The sequence below is a fragment of the Gorilla gorilla genome, chromosome 10 (genome assembly GCF_029281585.2).
Source record: "Gorilla gorilla gorilla isolate KB3781 chromosome 10, NHGRI_mGorGor1-v2.1_pri, whole genome shotgun sequence".
Taxonomy (NCBI): Eukaryota; Metazoa; Chordata; class Mammalia; order Primates; family Hominidae; genus Gorilla; species Gorilla gorilla.
This window is the reverse complement of record NC_073234.2, coordinates 19,050,995-19,058,202: the sequence shown is the minus strand read 5'-3', so window position 1 is coordinate 19,058,202 and position 7,208 is coordinate 19,050,995. Positions and strand designations below refer to the sequence as shown.

General features: G+C 48.5%; 2 long non-coding RNA genes across 2 annotated transcripts in view; one reads left to right on the top strand and one right to left on the bottom strand.

Moving 5' to 3' along the window:
- The first annotated feature begins 2,107 nt into the window (after positions 1-2,107).
- Positions 2,108-6,640, top strand: LOC129525812 (uncharacterized). The gene is made up of 3 exons (XR_008670294.1): positions 2,108-2,212; positions 5,264-5,390; positions 6,607-6,640. It is a non-coding gene; the product is annotated as an uncharacterized lncRNA (long non-coding RNA).
- Positions 2,785-7,208, bottom strand: part of LOC134756542 (uncharacterized) — a 39,280-nt gene continuing 34,856 nt past the window's right edge. The window contains exons 2-3 of the long non-coding RNA XR_010129286.1: positions 3,150-3,288; positions 2,785-2,830 (exon numbers count right to left, since the gene is read on the bottom strand). This is a non-coding gene — a long non-coding RNA (uncharacterized lncRNA). The remainder of the gene's footprint in view (positions 2,831-3,149; positions 3,289-7,208) is intronic.

Below are 7,208 nucleotides of genomic sequence, written 5' to 3'. Positions count from 1 at the left end.
TATAATAGAAGTTATAATAGTAATAACAACTGCTTACTGCTCCCTTGTTTGCTACCTGTACTTCTTCAAATAACAAAAAGCTTCATCGCTACCTTAGTTCACCAAAATGCTTCAGCACAAGTGTACTATATGAATCACTATCGATCTGTCTTGCAAGAAGACGTGGGTAATGATAAAAGTGAAAACTCCCACTAATAAGTGAGGTTCTCAAAGGGGGAGAATAAGGGAGGAGACCACCCCTCATACTGTCTTATGCCAAATTTCTGCCTCCAAAGAAAGAAGTAAAAACTAAAAGGCAGAAATGGAATCCACAGCCAGATAGCCCAGCACTGCGCCCTGGGCCTGGGAATTAAAAATCAACCCCTGACCTAACTGCTTGTGTTATCTATAGATTTCAGACATTGCATGGAAAAGCTTTGTGAAAATCCCTCTCCTGTTCTGTTCCGTCCTGATTACTGGTGCATGCAGCCCCCAGTCACGTATCTCCACTTGCTCAATCAATCACGACCCTTTCACGTGGACCCCCTTAGAGTTGTAAGCCCTTAAAAGGGACAGGAATTGCTCACTTGGGGAGCTCGGTTTTTGGAGATGTGAGTCTGCCAATGCTCCCAGCTGAATAAAGCCCTTTCCTTCTACAACTTGGTGTCTGAGGGGTCTTGTCTGCAGCTTGTCCTGCTACAGCTGAGGCTACACAAATTAAATTTGAGGCAAAGCCAAAATTTAAGCACAGATCCCTGCCTGATTCCAAAACCCATGCTTGTCCTCCTACATGATACCAAAGTTCTGTCCAGGTAACCACGAAGGTTGGCAGGTGGAGCTGACACCTCAGCGGCTGGTGGGAAATAACAAGCACCAAAGAAAAGCTACAATTAGAAATGCTCTTGGGGATCATTTTACAGGTGAGAAAACTGAGGTCCAAAGAGCTGAAGGGAATGCAGGCTGCTGGGCTGCTCCATAACTCAGGTGGACATGTACCCCTTCCAGCGTCCCAGATCACAGCCCTTTCCCTATGGCCCCACACCACCCACTGCCCCCTGGAACCAGAGGCCTCCATGTAGGCTGGCCCCTGGGAGTGCACTGAGGAGGGGGGCCATACTGCCCAGAGCTGGAGCCCACCCCAGTGGCAGGCCAGCAGCACAGTGGTGAGTTTCCCTGCAGCAGCAGAGAGAGACCTTGCAAACTACCTCAGCAGCCTCAGCCTCCATCCTGTTGCTCATGGCTCTGAGTTCTTTGTGAGGTTAATGGTCTGCTTTTGCATAAGTCAGCCTGACAACCTGCTCTTTCAAACACTAAAACAAAACCAAAATGCTGCGATTAAATGTGGTGTCATCAAAGTGCCTGTTTCCCAGAGATGGCAGTCAACCAGGAGGGATGCCAGGGTGAGGACTCAACAGCAAGTCCTATTTGTCCCCAGGGACACATTTCAGGCTCTTGTGTCTCAAAGTTTTCCAAAGTGGCCAAAACAACAGCATTTGGGTAACGGGATATGAAAACTGTGTCTTTTATATGTGGCCCAGACCATTTCACGTGACAAATGGCTGGAGCCCAGTCTCCCACCAGTCCTGGCACCAGCTCCTGAGGACCCAGGATCTAAGCAAACAGATATAAGCCCCTAGATCCACCACCCCACCCCCCGGCAGGATGGCAATGGCTGGAGAGCAAGGGAATCTGCTTCTGCTGCTCTGCCAAGTGAAGCCCAGACCTTAGCGTGGAATGTGTCTACCCCAGAGGAAGCCGAGGCCGGAGCATGGCTTGCAGGAGTGTCCTTCTGTCCCACCAGATAAAAATGACTTGGGAGGCTGCCAAAGCCAGACTTGAGACCCGACAGGCACGGCACAGAAATAAATGTCTGCTCCTCGATGCTAATGATCTATGGGAATGGACATGTGCCTTTCCTCATTTTAAAAAAAAATTATGTTTTTAAGCTAAATTTAAGACATGGAGGAGGAGGAGTGGGAGGGCTCTCTATTGGTAAGAAAGTCTTATATTTTCCTTGTCCTTTCCAAAGCATAGTCACAATATCGTCTCCTCCCAGTGGAATGCCTGATATTTGATGTGATTTTTGACTCGGGTTCCAGCTCGACTGAAAACATGCAGCAGATGCCGTGCTCCCCATCCCAGGGCTTCACCCTTCCTCATGGAACTGCACTCCAGATTCACTGAAGCAGCCCCAGCTCCACATTTTGCTTCTCCCTCACTGCCCTGTGAGTAGGTGAGTATTTGAGTCAAGACTCGATTTCATCTATCCACAGAAACGGACTCTGGTCAGCTAAAGAGCACAGATGGAACTTACTGGGAGGAAATCAGGCTGTTCTAGACATGACTAGAAAGCATGGAAGAAAGCAAGCAAGCTCATGCTGCAGCAAGAGACTGAGCTGGACACCGTGGTGACCGCCCCCACCGTCATTGTCAGTGCCACCCTCCCAACCCACTGCCTCTACTGGAATGATTCTCAATGGGGCCTGCACCTTTGCATTACCCTTAAGTTGCAAAGACCTAGACATGAACACCTAACTCTCTCACTGCTGGGAGGCTGTCACAGTGTCTGACTTTTTCAGCTTCTCAGTGGGAAACAGTCCACTCCCACCATGGAGGCTTATACAAAGCGGGTCCCCAATATGGAAGGGGGTTCATAGGCTGTGCAACCAAAACAGACAAACAAAAAGACATCTGCACAGCAGGTCAGCTATTATCCCCATTTCACAGATGAGGAAACTGAGGCCCATGGCTTCATTACATTAAGTGACTCACTCAGTATCACACAGCCAGTAAGAAATGTCCCACCTGTTATGGGTCGCTGTGCTTTGGTCACCAAATCAGGATGAGCTGTCTGGAAAGAGAGAGAGAGAGTTTTGAGTCTGCTGCCTTGCATTGATGGACAACACCCACCTCTGAGGCTCGTGCCAATGCTCTTGAGTTGAGAACATCCCATATGAGGTGGGTTCTTCCATGTTGGCCAACGGTTCAGTACAGCCAGGCTCAGCCTTTCTCTCTCTCTCTCTGTCTGTCTGTCTCTCTCTCTCTCTTTCCCCTCTCTCCCCTCTCTCCCCTCTCCCCCCTCCCCCTCTCCCTCTTTCTCCCCCTAAAACCACCCCCCCATTCCTGTGATCTTTCTTGGCTCCCTCTGGCTCCATCACCAACATACTCACAGCATGATGAGGTCAGGGAACTGAGCATCCTTCTGGCTGGGGTGCTGTGTGAGGCCATGCCCTGGACAAGGCAGAAGAAAGGACGCGAGCCTTGTGATGAGGTGTCTGGGCTTCATTTAACTCGAGGCCATTGAGAGCCCTGGAAGGGTTTTCAGCAGGAGAGTGATCTGATTAGGTATTTGGAAGTACAATGGATAGGAGGGAATAAAGAGTGGAGGTGAAGAGGCTAATTAGTAGGCTCTGTGGTAGACAGAGAGTGGTAGCAGGGATGGAGAATAGTGAGCAAATCAAATACTAAATAGAAGGAATTCAAGGTCTTGGTGATTGCTGAGGCAAGGGGTGGGTGGCGAGGGGGCAAAGGGGAGAAGTCAAGCCACTTGGGAAGCTGGGAGCTCAGCAGTGTCATTTTCCAAGAGAGACAACCCAGGTAGATGAGCAGGTAAAAGAAAGCATGCAGCTTCAGGGTTCGAGGGCTCAGAAGGTAGGTCTGGAAGCAGATAGGTCAGATACAGCTTTCTCCTTGGTCAATAGATCGCTCCCCTTCCCTCCTCTCTGTTCCTCCAGCTGAAGGCTGTAGCCAGTCTGCTTCCGCCTTCCTCACTGGGTATTGCAAAGCAAGCTATCTAAGCAAGGCGGAAGCCCCTGGCAGGTAGCAGCACAAAGCCAAGACACCAAGGCTCTCCCGTCAGCTCAGCTGCAAACCAGCTTTGTGACCTTGAGCAAATCCTCCTCCCTGGGTCTTGGTTTTCTGGCCGTCACTACCATTCCAGGGTTTTATGGACGAATATTTGAGGAGGTGAAGTGCTATGTAAATGTTTACTGCTAATAACAAACCATCCACAAAACGTCTGTGTATCGCCTGGGCAACCCAACGGCTTTAAAAATCTTAAGTGCCTCTTGTTCCTCTGATTCATCACATTCTATGCATTTAACTTCCAGAACAAATTTAGCCCTCAAAATATCTTGGTACATTTTCTACCCACCCTTTAACATTTAAATCCTCCATCTTCCATGCCACTTCACCATTTCTGCACACCTGTTCCCCAACACACCCTCATCCTTTTCCTCTTCAAGCAACCAGCCCAGCCCCACCCACCCTTCCTCCAGAGGAGGCAAAAGCCACCGAAGACACTGCTTTCCTGGGTCTGCTCCAGCCATAACCTGAAAGAGAAACTGGCAGAGCATCTCAGGTGGGGAGGGGAAGTTAGGACCCAGTAAAGTGGGGTGAGGTAGCTAGAGTCAAAGTTGACAACTAGAGTAATCCCCACCTCCACACACAGAGTGGGCCTGAAGCCACAAAATGGGGGAAGATTGCAGCAGGATGCCCCTTGCAGCATCAGTATCAAGCCTTTCTGATGACTGGCTAGAGCACTGGCATCAGCAGCCATGGGCTGGACCAGCTTGGAGGATAGGACCAGCCCATCCTGTCACCCATGTGGAGCAGAAGCTCATCAAAGAATGACGAGAACCAAGGTTGGCACTGTCCTGCCAGAGCATTTGCCTTAGCCACACTCAGGCCATGTCCCCTTTTCTTTTTCAGCGAAAAAACCGCCTCTAAAACACCTTGCAATTCCAAGTTCTTAAACACGGGACTTAGAATAAGCTGTGAAGGTTGCTAAGGAAAGGGCTGAAGAGCCTTTCAAGGTGTTTGCCGTTGAGAAATGGAGAACTCAGAAATGTCTGCTTCCCCTGGCAACCTCAGCCTTGAACTCTTCTGCACTTGGCTGGAGCCTAGATGGGAAAATCTTTCAGAACAGCAGGTGCTGCCATCCTGAAAGCTAGAAAGAATGATAGAAAATGTTTATTGAGTACTTGCTATGTGCCAGAAGCTGTTCTAAGTATCTTGCATGCATGAACTCATTTAATCCTCACAACCTGTGAAGTAGGTATGACCATTTTTCTTCATTTTACCAGTGGGGAAATGCAAGTACAAAGAGGTTAAATAGCTGGCCCCAAGTTCCCCAACTGGTAAGGAGCAGAGCCGGGATATGAAACCAGGCAGGTGGCTTCAAATAAGGCCTCTCTGAAGATAGAGCACACTCAAGGTCACTCTCAAGGCAAAACAAGTTGAGTGCGTGGGATTTTTGTCTCTTCTTAATCTCTTCTCTTCTCAGGTGCCATTCAAAGTCCCTTCAATAATGGGAAAAATAATCCCATAAACCTCACTGGAGTGAAGTACGAGTGACGATATGGAATGAAGATCTGATGGTGAAGTTTCAGGAGCTGAGTTCCTGAGTACAGGTCATATTTTAAGCTGGGGTCAAATTACCAACCCTCTTTAAATTATATTACGCTACTTCAGTGATACATAAAGCTCCTCCTGCCCTACCCAGCTCCTCTTTCTCACCCTCCCCAAACATTTATATCACCAACATGAGATGCTTTGGATGCCTTTTAAAAGCTACTTCCAAAACCCACAGTGTCCTCATTCTTTTGTGAATAACATGAGAGCTGGACGCTCCTCTGCATTCTCAATAATTCCTTGAATTAATTCCTGTTGCCTGGCTCCCTTTTCCACAAATTAATTCCTATGAGCCCAGCCTCTGAGAATCTGCCAAAATCCCCCAGCCAGGGAAGGCAAGATTTGTTCTCTCTCCCCACCCCTGTGTTGCTGTCTGAAATCTGATCACAACAGCAGCTAATTCTAATATGATAGACTCCAAATCCTTTCCCCCAAATAAACCTCTGTGTGGCAACAAGAGACTCCAAAATTTATGAACTCCACATTTCTCATTCAAACATCTTTGGTTTATAAATCTCCTTGGCTTCCCCATTCTATTACATGCCTCTGCTCAGGCACTTAATGGAAGTCATCAAAAACCTGAAAAACTCTGGCTTCAGATCAGTATAATAGTTCCCTTAATAAGGTTCCCTCTGCTAAACGGGAAGTTGCTCCTCTTTCCAAACCCAAGCACATTGGCTTATCATTATTTGCCACCAAAAATCTCACATACTGTTTGTTCTCTGCCCAAACTCATATTTCTGTTCTTTGTTCTCAAGGCCAGCCTGCCCCACATCTGAGAAAATGTACTTAAGCCTGCAGCAGCGCAATCTCCATCCAGGCAGTTTCTAATCTCTCCAGACCTGGGTTTCCACTACAGTGCTTCCTCCTGACATTGTCTTTCCTCAACAGCACAACTTGTTTTTCTCCTTCTAATATCTGCTCCCTCCTGACTCAGGGTCCTAAGTCTTTCTGAAACTGACATCAGAATCAAGGGAGGAAAAGCAGCCAGCAGAAAGCCTTTAACAGGCTCCTGTAAAGAGCTCTGTGCTGCCCACTACTCTTCAAAATCCTCTGTCAGCTCCTTCTGGATGTGCCCCAGCCTCTCACACATTTCTTTCCAACAGCCCACCAGTCACTCCACAAGTGTTTACTTAGTGCCTGCCTCATACAAGACATTTTCCTCCATGCCTGGGAGCACGCCACCAAATGGGAGAATTGATTCCTGCCTTCCAGACCTTAGCATCTCTGCAAGAAGACTGACACCAGCCAAAGAAAAATGCAAAGCCTGGAGGATCCTCTCCACATGAGACACTTGGGCTCCACTAGCTGAAGATGGTGAGGATTAGAATTACACCTTGAGGGGTAGGTAGATTTCAGGTAGGAGAGAGAGAGTGGAAAAAAATCTCTTGATAGGGGATGATGTCAGCAAAGACACAAACCTATTTAGGGGCAGTAAGGTCATAACTCAGCATGAAGCCACCAGAACAGAGTTGTGGGGGGTTACAGGAGTTAGAGGAGAGGCCCGTGGAGCGAGGACACCTAGGCAGGCCGAGGAGGCTTTTGAGTGCTATGCTAGAAAGGCGTCATAGACACTGCCATCCCTGTTGAAGCTCATCTCTCACCAGCCAAATGGAGGGCCTCCCACCAACAGCCATGTCTCTGGCAATTCCTCTACCTGAGAAGGTCTGGCTAGATCAAGTGATCCTGCACAGGCAGCCCTAGTTTGTCCCTGTCCTGTGGGGAGAGCCCTGTGATTATCCCAGCTCACATTTACTCCACAAGCTCCTCCGGAAAGAGCACTGGCCTGGTAATCAGGAGACCTGGCTCCTGACCCA